The sequence below is a fragment of the Lycium ferocissimum genome, unplaced genomic scaffold (assembly GCF_029784015.1).
Source record: "Lycium ferocissimum isolate CSIRO_LF1 unplaced genomic scaffold, AGI_CSIRO_Lferr_CH_V1 ctg9873, whole genome shotgun sequence".
Taxonomy (NCBI): domain Eukaryota; kingdom Viridiplantae; phylum Streptophyta; class Magnoliopsida; order Solanales; family Solanaceae; genus Lycium; species Lycium ferocissimum.
Genome location: NW_026727925.1, coordinates 28,353 through 40,104, shown reverse-complemented (window position 1 = coordinate 40,104; position 11,752 = coordinate 28,353). Strand labels below are relative to the sequence as shown.

The following is an 11,752-nucleotide window of genomic DNA, read 5'->3' as shown; positions in this document are numbered from 1 at the left end:
CTCCTCATATCAAACTTAAAAAGCACTACAAACCTCCAACACCCAGTATCACCAAAACGCTCCTCCAATTTCCAGAAGATCCAACAAAGTATTTTCCACGCCGGCACAGCAAGGAAGATGGGACACATGATCTTAGCTGGCAACAAAAGCGAGGTGATACTCGCCAGTGAAATCCAACTGAAGAGCTCCGAACCAAATTCAACAAGAAGCTTATAAAAATTGGGGCATTTGAGGTTAAGTAGTACCAGAAACCCGGATAAAATAAAAGAGTAGAGTGCGATACTCATGGTTATCGGATGCAGAGAGCCCTGTGGCAGAAGCTGCACCAAGCCAATTAACGCGCCTGAGAATGCTAACCGAAAAGCCGTCAGATCCATTACTGATGAGCTTTCAACTACGTACTCTATATAGTTATAACCTGCAGCACAAAATGCTTATATTAGGACCAGATCTAGTGACGCAGATCCATGAATATTTTACAGGGGAACTTATTAATATGTACAGTTTGTCCAAACTTATTTATCAATATACATTTAGTCATATTTTGTAAACTAGATATTTCAAACGGAAAAGGGCCAAATAACCCCTGAACTATTGGAAAGGGCTAAATATATCCCTTATTGTACTTTGAAGCCAAATATACTCCTACCGTTATACTTTAGACACAAATATATCCTTTATTTTAACGGAGGACACGTGCCACCATATTATTGGCTATTTTAATTATTTTCAAATTAATTAAAAATTAAGGCAAGCTCTATCAATGATGCCGCCGTAGCCACTTTCCGCCACCGTCTCCGGCACTAGTCAAAAACATTTTCACCCCCGCCGCCACCCCAAAAGAACAAGAGATAGCTATTTCCTTTTGTAGCAAATACCCATTACCCCGCCCTCACCCCACCCACCCAGGCCCACCCCACTGATGAGAGGAGCTGACCCATTAAAAATCTGCAAAATTTTACAACTGTTTTAATTCCCATTTAATAGTTTTGGGATATTTGGATTTATTGGAGTTTAGAGAAATGTGGGATCTAAATGATTCTCCTTATCAACGAAGAGATATTGATGAATCAGAAGGTTGTTCTTCTCCTATAGAGATTGAAGGTGATGATGAGAAAGGTAAACGGGTCGGATCCGTTTCAAATTCAAGTTCATCAGCAGTAGCTATTGATGATAACATTTTTGAAGAGAAAGATGGAGAAAAAAGGGAGAAAAAATGAAGTACTCCTAGCAAAATTTTCGAGTTTTCAATGGTGTGTCATGGTAACGGCGATGAAGAACAGGCTGTTGATGAATTGTGCAGTGAGGCTGGTGGTGAATTTGAAGTGATGGTGAAGGGAAGGTGGCGGCGGAGGAGGATGGAGGGGTGGTGGTGAATATGTTTTTGACTGGCGGCGGCGAAGCATGCCTCAATTTTTAATTAATTTGAAAATAGTTAAAATAGGCTAATAATATGATGACACATGTCTTCCGTTAAAATAAAGGGTATATTTGTGCTCAAAGTATAACGGTAGGGATATATTTGACCCTAAAGTATAATGAGGGATATATTTAGCCTTTTTTCAATAGTTCAGGGGTATATTTGGCCTTTTTCCATATTTCAAATGTCTGCGTATATCCTACTCTTTCCAGATTCCATTTATGAGATTACAATGGGCGTGTTCGCTTCTTTTGGTAACATATGTGAACATTACCATACCTACAAACCAAAGTTTCTCACACAAAAAGAGCACTTTCACCAAGAGGCCTCAGAAAAACAACATAGCTACCAACCACAAACAGCCAGCTGAGTATGAAAGAAGAAAAACAAAACTGAATCTATGTCTAGTTACATATTCTTTGTATGAAAAGTCTGCACTTCTGAGCCCACTTTGAATTGCTGAACACTCCTGCTCTCTCAATAACTTCTCGTCTATCTGTGTTACATTATCTGCTTTCTGTAGAGTATGATTCTTAAAAATCTTCTCATTTTTGTTGTTTATATTCCAAAAACAATGGGCTGTCCCAACTTTTACTAGGATGTATGCAGTACTATCTTTTAACATAGAGATTTTTAAATGAATTACGTACCAAAAGAAAGAAAAAAAAAAGAATAAAATAGCAAAGTTCTTCACTCAAACTCACGAGAAAAGAGGAAAAATAATGAAAAAGGACTGAGCAGAAAAGAATATACCTGTTTGTGTCTTGTTTGATGATCTTTGTTTTTTTTTTTTTTTTTTTTTCCTTTTTTGGATGAGAATTTCACTGAATTGTTGTTGTTGTTGTTGTTTCTTTGATAATCTAATTAAGCTAAGCGAGGGGAGTATTTATGGGTTAAGCGAGGGGGTATTTATAGATTTCGTATTTGTCCTTTGAGGAAAATTTTATTATGGAAGAGGCATAAAGCAGTAGGTCCCTCATTTTAATTTCAACAAAATACTTCCTCAACGTAACTTCACTTTCTTCTTTCCGCGTCACTTTCTTCCTCTTCGATTTTCCCTCTCCGTGTTCTCATTTTTAATTTCAATAAAATACTTTCTCAATGCAATTCATGAGACAAACACAAATTGCTATCTCCAAACGTAGTTTTGGAATAACACTTATCAAAATAAATATATTTTGAAAGTTTGGCCGAACGAATGATTAATCAGTTTGAATTTCAATACTTTTTAAGTTAATTCAATTTTTTGATCCCTTCATAAATAAAGTAATGATGTAGGAAGTCCTCTTTAATTTATCTCCACTCAGAAAATAGAGACTTCTTAAAAATTTCCTGCATGGAAAAAGGGCAATGCTTCTGAGGTTGAGGGACCCTCATCTATGACTATGCACGCCGTTGGCTAGGTAGATTTTTTTTTTTTTTTTTAATTTGAAGGCGGTGAATCTAATCGAAGCCACGTAGACAAATGCATCTTTTTCCAATCAGTAGAGAAATTGATGCTATTTGGAAGAAGAAAATTAGTTGGATTAGTCCAAAAAGAAGATCCAATCTGGTGGGATGGTCTCAATTGGTAATTAAAAAGGGAAAGCTTGTTTACCCCAGATTCGGATAATCAATTGAATTTATAAGCGGGTATAAGATATGTGCTTTGTTCTTGATATATGTTAGATAAAGAAAATAAAGATTTGAGGGCTCTTCAACAAACAGCCAAGGATGTAAGCGTTTATGAACAAGATGGGATACTCATTGGGGGGGAAGGCAATAATAATAAAGAGAAGTGGCCTTGGCCGAATAAATGAGAGAGAGATTGTATATATGATTCTTCTATTACATGTGTTCTTGAAAGATAAAAGGAGCCAACCCTTCAAGGGATGGGGATGTGCCCTATTTATAGTGTATGCTTCTTAAGTCTCATACAATTAGGAATCAATAAAATAATAGTAGCAAGGACAGATCTGCACGGATTTTGTGGGATTGGACTGACTGCGCCGTCTGACACACGTTTGGCAGGTAACTGACTGTGACAGCACGTCACTGGCGCGTAGTTCCTATTCACCGGTTATTCGGACCAACGGCCATCCGGGTCAACGGCCACGAATGCTCGAACCGGAGGATGCGGCCGTTTCGATCACGGGGAAGACAGACTCGTTCAACTCCGGTATAGGCGTTCTCCCAGAAAAGGACCGGGTAGCATCCGGTGTGTTCTCGTTCCTCTTCTATCACCGGTACACCTTACAACCGGTCGGGATCATATCCGATTTTCCCGTATACAGATGGCCCCTCACTTCTCGTTATGCCGGTGTACCGGCATAACGGGGAGTGAAATGACTTTTGAAACCGGTGATTCGGCCTGGCTCGTTCTTATCTTCACATTTTGGCGGGAGCGGCTACGTAAGCCTCCCCTTTTATTGGCCACGTGTCTTTCCCCGAATGGTCGGCTCCTGTCAACGGCCTTTTGCCAGTCATTTTGAGTCGCTTCTCATTAATAACGGGGCACGTGGCGGAATTTGATTGGTCATCCTCGATAACCGTTCCTCTTCCATGCCTATATAAGGCCCTTTACCTCTTCATTTTACCACTTTTACGCTTCGTTCTTCTTCAACCCCTCCTTATTTCTGCGTTCTTTCTTCCTCCCCATAAACAATCGTCTTCTCATTTGACTTGCTGTTCGATCCACCGCTTCATATTTTGTGAAAAAAGAAACGATTTTGCCATCATCTTTTCAAGCGTTTTGGCTCGAGCGTTGCTGTTTTGCCGTCCCTGACCCACCAGTTTCTTCACTCTCCTTAAGTTCTACTTTCGAATCCCCTTTCTTTCGTACTTTCGAGATGTCTGAATCCACTTCCCATGATGCTCCACCGATGTCACCGGACTCCAGGAATGTTTCCCCGGCTAGAATCGAGCTCACGGCTTCGGATATTATACCGGCCAAGTTCAGTTTTAACAAGGATCTCGAGGTCGACAAGCGTTCCTCGTTTTCGGACGGGGGATACGATGTGAGCGATACCTTCATCGATTACCGAGGAGAAACTCGCTGTAGTCCGGGCCGGCCGGATCGGGACACCCGCCGTGGGGGTTTTACCCGGCTCGGATGAATCTATCACCGACCACCGAGAAGGGTTCTTGTTCGTATATACCTACCCTTTTACCCTCAAAATCGATCCTCCGATCGATCCGGTCATTCTTGATATGTGCCGGACCTATAGTGTGACTTTGGCACAGATCGGCCCGATCATTTGGAAGGTCGTCGCGTGTCTCCGATTATTAGCCAATAACGCCGAGAACGAATTTACGCTGGGCCACTTGATACGCCTGTACTCCCCGAGGGTCTTCCGGGGCGGCGTAATAAAACTTGTTAAGCGCAGCCGGAACCCGTTCTTCTCGAAGATGGACGAAGACGGGACGAGGGGGCGGTTAGAGCGATATGTCCGAGTGAAAACCGAGGACATCATCTCCGCCGACTACATGCCCTTCCCGGAGAAATGGAATGATAAGCGTAAGTTCGAATCTTTGGGCAATCGTTTTTACGCATTTAGTCATTCTTTAGCCATTCTCCGATCTCGTTGTCTCATTGCTTTCTCTTTGCTTTTATTCGAACGGATACGTTCCTCCCGTTATTCGCGATGCGAGCGAGAATGGGTTCTGCACTCCTTTGCCGGCACCCCTATGAGAATCGGACATGGGCTCACCTGTCTCGTGGCCGGTGGGTGGCGGAAAACCATGGTAATATTTTTATTCCCCTTCATGTTTGTTGAGTTTTCCACTGCCCGTGGCCCTTGAATTCGGCGACCTTCGCCCGCGCTTTGCCGCTCGGGCTTGCCCGAGGCTCGGTGGCTTCGAGGCCGGAATCGGGAACTGCTTGTCCTGCACCGTCATCCGAGTTTGACACGGCGGGTTCTTCCCGTTTACTTGACGATGCTGCAAAAAGAAAAAGGACTTCCGAAAAGTCGCCGACACCAAAACGGAAGAAGGCAAGGAGTGTTGCCCGGTCTTTAAGGGAAGAGGCCGAGCCCGACATCATCGTTCGGAGAGTCAGCTCGGTCCCCTCCGTGGCCCCAATACTGGAGGAGGCGGCCTCTGTTTCGCCCCTTCCTTCTATCGGCGAAGGCCCGTTGGTTCCTGCTCCACATTCAGGTGCGGAAGAAATACTTTCACCGGCCCCTCTTCGGTCGATTGACTTTGTCGACATTTCAGGTGAAACTTCTTCGGAAGATACTCCCCTGCAAAGGAAAAGATCCGGGGAAGCGATTGCTGCTGAGGCCGGTGAAAGGGCAGCTGGAGAACCGGAGATCGAAGCCCCTACAGGCGTTCGTCCGTCTCCCGGATACGAGCCTGCCGTGACTGCGGAGCCCCTGGCCTTTGTCGAAAACATTGAGGCTGCTCCAAGTTCATCCACTCCGGCTCAGCGTGTGGGTGATTTTGATGACATGTTCTCGGGGACTCCTCCCGCCACCTGCGAAGCAGCGGGCTTCGGTCATCTTCCTATTCCTCGGGTCACGAGGCCGGCTGATCGGGCCTCCGAGGCCGGCACTAGGGATAGTTTGGTGAACATTTTCCCGGCCCCGAGCGTGGAGCCAAGGAGAGAACCCGATCGGTAGTAGTCACCGTCCCCGAGGACTGCGGCTTCTTATCTCGTCGGTGGCGTGGCGAGCTATTTGCGTCCCCTCGTCTCGGATTCGGACAGACGCAAAATGACCGGAGTGACTTGGCAGTGCCTTATTAACGAGGGTATGCACGCGGGCAACCGGGTAAGATTCTTAGCTACTTTTGTTCATTTTATTCTCAGAATGCCATCCTTTCTTTACCTAAGTTTTTCGGTTTGTTTCGTCCGCAGAGCGTGGTGCTGGTCAATGAGGCCTTCACTCGTGCCCAACGTGAGATGGACGATCTTCGGGGCCAACTTGATGCCCAGGGCCGAGAGACAGAGAAATATCAACACCTTCTTCAGGAGAAGGAGGGAGAATTAAACCGGGTGGCCGTGCTGGCCAACCTTCGCCCCGAGCTCGATGCGGTCAAGGAGGAAAACCGTCGTTTGGCGAGTGATCTGGCTGCCATGACCGATTATAATCGGAGTCTCGAGGCCGACAAGATCGCCCTTAGCCGGGATAAAACCCAATTCTCTATGCGGTTGGATGAACTCGAGGCCACGATTTCCCAACCGGGGAGAGGCGGGACTCGGTGAAGGCGACGCTTCGGGTTTGTCCGAGAGGAACCGGCGGCTCGAGTCGAGGTCGCCTTGTTCAACGAGCGCGGCCCGATTTTGGAGGAAAAAGCCGAGGAGCGGGCCCGGATATGTGAGGGTATTAGAACCGAACTCGGGGGGCGAATAAAGCTAATGACGGCCTTAAGGCGGGCGGATGCGGCCAATCACACGAGAGATGACCTCGAGAGAAACGGGCTCATTTGGAAGCCAAGCGGCCAAGGCCGAGGCCGATTTGGAGGAAACATGGAAAAGAGTGGAGGCGGCCGAGACTCATACCGCTATTGTTGCTGAGTACGAGAAGTGGAAGTCTCGGCGTCTCACCCTCGAGCAAGTTGAGCACGGCTTTGAGGATCTTCCGGCCCTGATACTTGATGCCAAAGGAATGGAGGAAGGCTAACCGTGCTCGGGTCCGAGTCGAAGACTCCGAGCGGACGAGAGTCCGAACATTCATCCTCCTCTCTGGTCATGCCGGATAGTGTAGGGCCAGTACTTTGGCATCTATCTTTTTATTTTTTGTCTTCACAGGACTTTGTTTCTCTTTTGATGTAAAGAACTTTTGTCGTATAAATGAAAAGTGCATCTTTCCTGCTTCTTCGTTCGAATGTTTGTTATTATTTTTGCTGCGATCATTAGTCCGTTTTCGGGACAAGGTGACTCGTGGTCATTGATTCATCATGCCCGTTTGGATTTTGTCCCAACTTCGGGGGTTCGGTTGTCTCCGAATTTCGAGGACCGTTTTAATAGAGTCGACATTTTTCTTCGGCTTTATTTCAGGGCCGGTGTCTTTTCAGCCTTGGCTAACAAAGTGGCAGCCCCCTTTTGGGGTCTTATCGAGCTTTTGGTCGATTGCCTTTGCTATCTTGTAGAGTACAATTTAACAGGAAGTTGCTAAGTTTGACAACTTTTGACAACTTTGCTTTTGTAAAACGTTTGTACATATGAGAGTTTTGACTTTTTCTTCCTTTGCCGTAGCAAGTGTAAAAATGGGACACGATTCATCATGATCGTTCGGTCCTTACATTGGAGGCTATGGCCGGTGGCCGGGCCTTTATTTTGCCGTAGCAAATTTTAGATGGGACACGATTCATTATGATCGTTTGGTCCTTACATTAGAGGCTATGGCCGGTGGCCGGGCCTTTATTTTGCCGTAGCAAATTTTAGATGGGACACGATTCATTATGATCGTTTGGTCCTTACATTGGAGGCTATGACCGGTGGCCGGGCCTTTATTTTGCCGTAGCAAATTTTCGGTCTTCCCGTCTACTTTGATCGGTGTCATCTTCGGTGTGGGCGTATTTCCCCCGTGACTTGATCCAGAGCTTTGAGAGTCGGGTGGAGTCTTGTTATTTCCTTCCTCGAAGTCACGGCACTTAGGTGTCCGGCGAGTGCTTGTTATGCCCTTTATATTTGTTCAGTAACACGTTGTACTTGTTGCCTCGTTAAAAACCTTGTCGGAAAACCCTTTTTGGGACAAAACCGTACTAAGGAAAAGAGTGCAACACGTGTTTTCAGGCCTAGACTCTATTTTCCATCCGTCCTCAACTTCCTGCAAATAAGAAAGATTAATGAGAGGATACGGGCCATACCTTAGCAGTAGTATCTCTTTAGATGAGCCACGTTCCAGTTGTTGCGCAGACGTTGCCCGTCCGTCGACTCTAGCTGGTACGATCCTTTGCCCGTTATCCCAGGTTATCTTGTATGGGCCCTCCCGATTCGGACCCTAGCTTTCCTTCGGCGGGGTTCTTGGTGTGCAAGGCAACCTTTCGAAGCACTAAGTCCCCAACTTGGAAATCCGAAATCTCGATCTCCGGTTGTAGTATCTTTTCATTCTCTTGTTTGGGGCCGCTATGCGGACAGACGCGCGCGCATTCGCGTAGCTCGTCCGCGAGGTCAAGCTTCACGACCACGGCTTCCATCGTTCGACTCCCCGGTGGCATACACCGAAACGGAGAGTCGGTTCACCGACTTACGGGGATAAGGGCTTCGGCCCCGTAAACCAACGAGAACGGAGTTTCCCAAGTGCTCGATTTGGAGGTGGTCAGAAGCCCGCGGCACCTCCGTAATACGTCTCTCCAACGGTGCTTCGACGCTTCAAGTCTTTTCCTCAGATTTTGGATTATTGTTTTGTTCGTGGATTCTGCCTGTCCGTTCGCGCATGGGTGGTACGGGGTTGATACGATTTTCTTGATCTTCAATCCTTCGAGAAAACTGTTGACCTTGCTGCCCACGAACTGAGGGCCGTTATCTCGGCAGGGATACCGAAACGACAGATGATGTGATCCCATATGAAGTCGATGACTTCTTTTCTCTCGATTTTTTTCAAAGGCACAACGCTTCAACCCACTTAGAGAAATAGTCAGTCATTAACAAAATAAAACGGGCCTTACACAGTGCTGTGTGTAACGGGCCCACGATGTCCATTCCCCATTTCATGAAAGCCGGTGAGACCACCGAGTGCGGTAACTCCCGGCCGGTGAATCATCGGGCGTGTTTCGGCACCCGTCACACTTCGGACGAAATTCTTAGAGTCTTCATCCATCGATTCCAATAATAACCGGCCCGATGATTTTGCGGACCGAGCTTCGGCACGGAGTGGTTGCCACAGGTTCCTTCGTGGACCTCTCTCAATACATATTCCGTTTCGCCGGGGCCCAAACATTTAGCCAGGGGGCCGAGAAAAGATCGTCGATACAATTGACCATCCACCAAGCGAAATCGGGCTGCCTTTGTCCTTAATGACCGCGATTCCTTTGGGTCGTTCGGGAGCTTACCATCACGCAAGTAGTCGATGTACCTGTTGCGCCAATCCCAAGTTAGGCCCATTGTGTTTATCTCGGCATGTCCGTTTTCTATGGCCGTGTTTGAGAGTGCACCGTGGTACAGGGTTGATTTCCTCCCGTCGACCGAGGACCCTAAATTTGCCAAGGCGTCGCCGCCGGCGCCGTTCGTTCCCTCGGTATGTCTTGCCGCACGGTCCCATTCTCTAAATCGGTGAAGTATCACTTGGGCTTTCTCGAGGTACCTCGCATCCGTTCATCCTTGACCTCGAAAACACCGTTCACCCGGTTTTGCGACCGCAGCGAGTCGCATCGAGCTTCGATGAATTCGGCTCCCATACTCCGAGCCAGCTCCAACCCTGCAATCATAGCCTCATACTCGACTTCATTGTTAGTCAATTTAGCAGTTCTAATTGACTGTCGAATGATGTCCCCGGATGGACTCTTAAGGATGATTCCTAGCCTGGAACCTTTAAGGTTCGAGGCCCCGTCCGTATGCAGAGTCCAAATGCCTGTGGTCTCTCCCGAGGTCAGCAGAAGTTCCTTTTCGACCTCGGGGACCATAGTTGGGGCAAAGTCGGCCACGAAGTCGGCCAAGATTTGGGATTTGATGGCCGTTCGGGGTTTATATTCGATGTCGTAACCGCTAATTTCTATAGCCCATTTTGTTAACCTACCGGACAGCTCCGGTTTGTGCATGATATTTTTCAAAGGGTAAGTGGTCACTACACGTATAGGGTGGCATTGAAAATAAGGTTTGAGTTTTCTGGAGGCGCTTACCAATGCTAATGCCAATTTTTCTAAATGGGGATACCGGGCTTCCGTATCCCCCAAAGTTCTACTCACATAATAGACAGGGAATTGCGTACCTATTCTTCTCGGACCAAAACGCCACTTACCGCTACTGAGACAACTAGGTAGAGGAAAAACGGCTCGTCGGCCTTCGGTGTGTGCGAAAGAACGGGGCCGGTCAAATACCTTTTCAACTCCGGTAGAGCCTCTTGACACTCCGTGTCCAAACGAAGTCGTTCTTCTTTACGAGCAAGGAGAAAACGGTGACACACCGTCGGAGGACCTTGATATGAAGCGACTCGCGCCGCTATCCTTCGGTGAGCCTTTGCACTCCTTTTATGTTGTTCACAACCTCGATGTCCTCGATGGCTTTGATTTTGTCGGATTGATTTCGATTCCCCGGTTTGACACCATGAAGCCCAAAAATTTGCCTTGCGGACCTTACTTGCGAAGGCACATTTTTCCGGGTTAAGCTTCATGTTGTATCTGCGGAGTACATCGAAGGTTTCCTGCAAATGCTTTAAATGGTCCTCTGTTTCCAGGGACTTAACAACCATATCGTCAATATAAACTTCTATCGTTTTCACTATTTGTTCTTCGAACATTTCGTTAACTAGGCGTTGGTAAGTTGCACCTCGCATTTTTTAATCAGAAAGGCATGACGTTATAACATTAAGTCCCATAACGGGTAATGAAGGATGTTTTCTCTTGATCCTCTAGGGTGCATCCGGATTTGGTTATACCGGAGTAAGCGTCGAGAAAACTTAACATTTCATGTCCGGCCGTGGCATCGATCATTCTATCGATGTGCGGCAACGGAAATGAATCCTTCGGGCACGCCTTGTTTAAATCTTTATAATCGACACACATTTGAAATTTATTACCTTTTTTGGGCACCACCACCATGTTAGCAAGCCACTCCGGGTACTTTACCTCCCGGATGGAACCTATATTTAAAAGCTTTGTTACCTCGTCTTTGATGAAGGCGTATTTTGACTCCGCCATAGGCCTCCTTTTTTGCTTCACCGGGGAAAACTTCCCGTCCAAGCTGAGTTTGTGCGATGCTATTTCTGGTGATATACCTGTCATATCTATATGCGACCATGCAAAGCAATCGGCGTTAGCTCGCAGAAACTCAATTAATTTGCGCCCTGAGCTCGGGTAAGCCCCGTGCCCTGCATACCTTCCTGTCTGGTAAGAACTCGAACAGATGATACTCGCTCCAGTTCCTCTGGTCGATTTGGTTCGCGTCCGAGTCGTCCGGCACGACAAAGAGACACAGGTATCCCGGTCATCCTCTCCGTACACGGATGCCCGGTATTCTTTGATTGCTATTGGGGGGCTTCCGGTTATACCCACTTTCTTCGTGCCGGTTCTTTAGGCTAGAGACACTGATTCCTCTGGCCGAACATCTCCTTTCTTTCAGTCGCTCACCGCGGACGGTCTTCACTCCTCCCAGGGTGGGAATTTCGACCAATTGATCGGCGTTAAGCGACCGCCCTCATTTATGTATCCAAGGTCCGCCCAATAGCGCATTGTATTTCATGTCCCCTTCGATCA

The 11,752-nt window shown here is 46.9% G+C and overlaps 1 pseudogene; it reads left to right on the top strand.

The window, feature by feature from the left end:
* The first annotated feature begins 854 nt into the window (after positions 1-854).
* On the top strand, positions 855-1,408 carry LOC132046216 (floral homeotic protein APETALA 2-like; annotated as a pseudogene).
* The last annotated feature ends 10,344 nt before the right edge of the window (positions 1,409-11,752 follow it).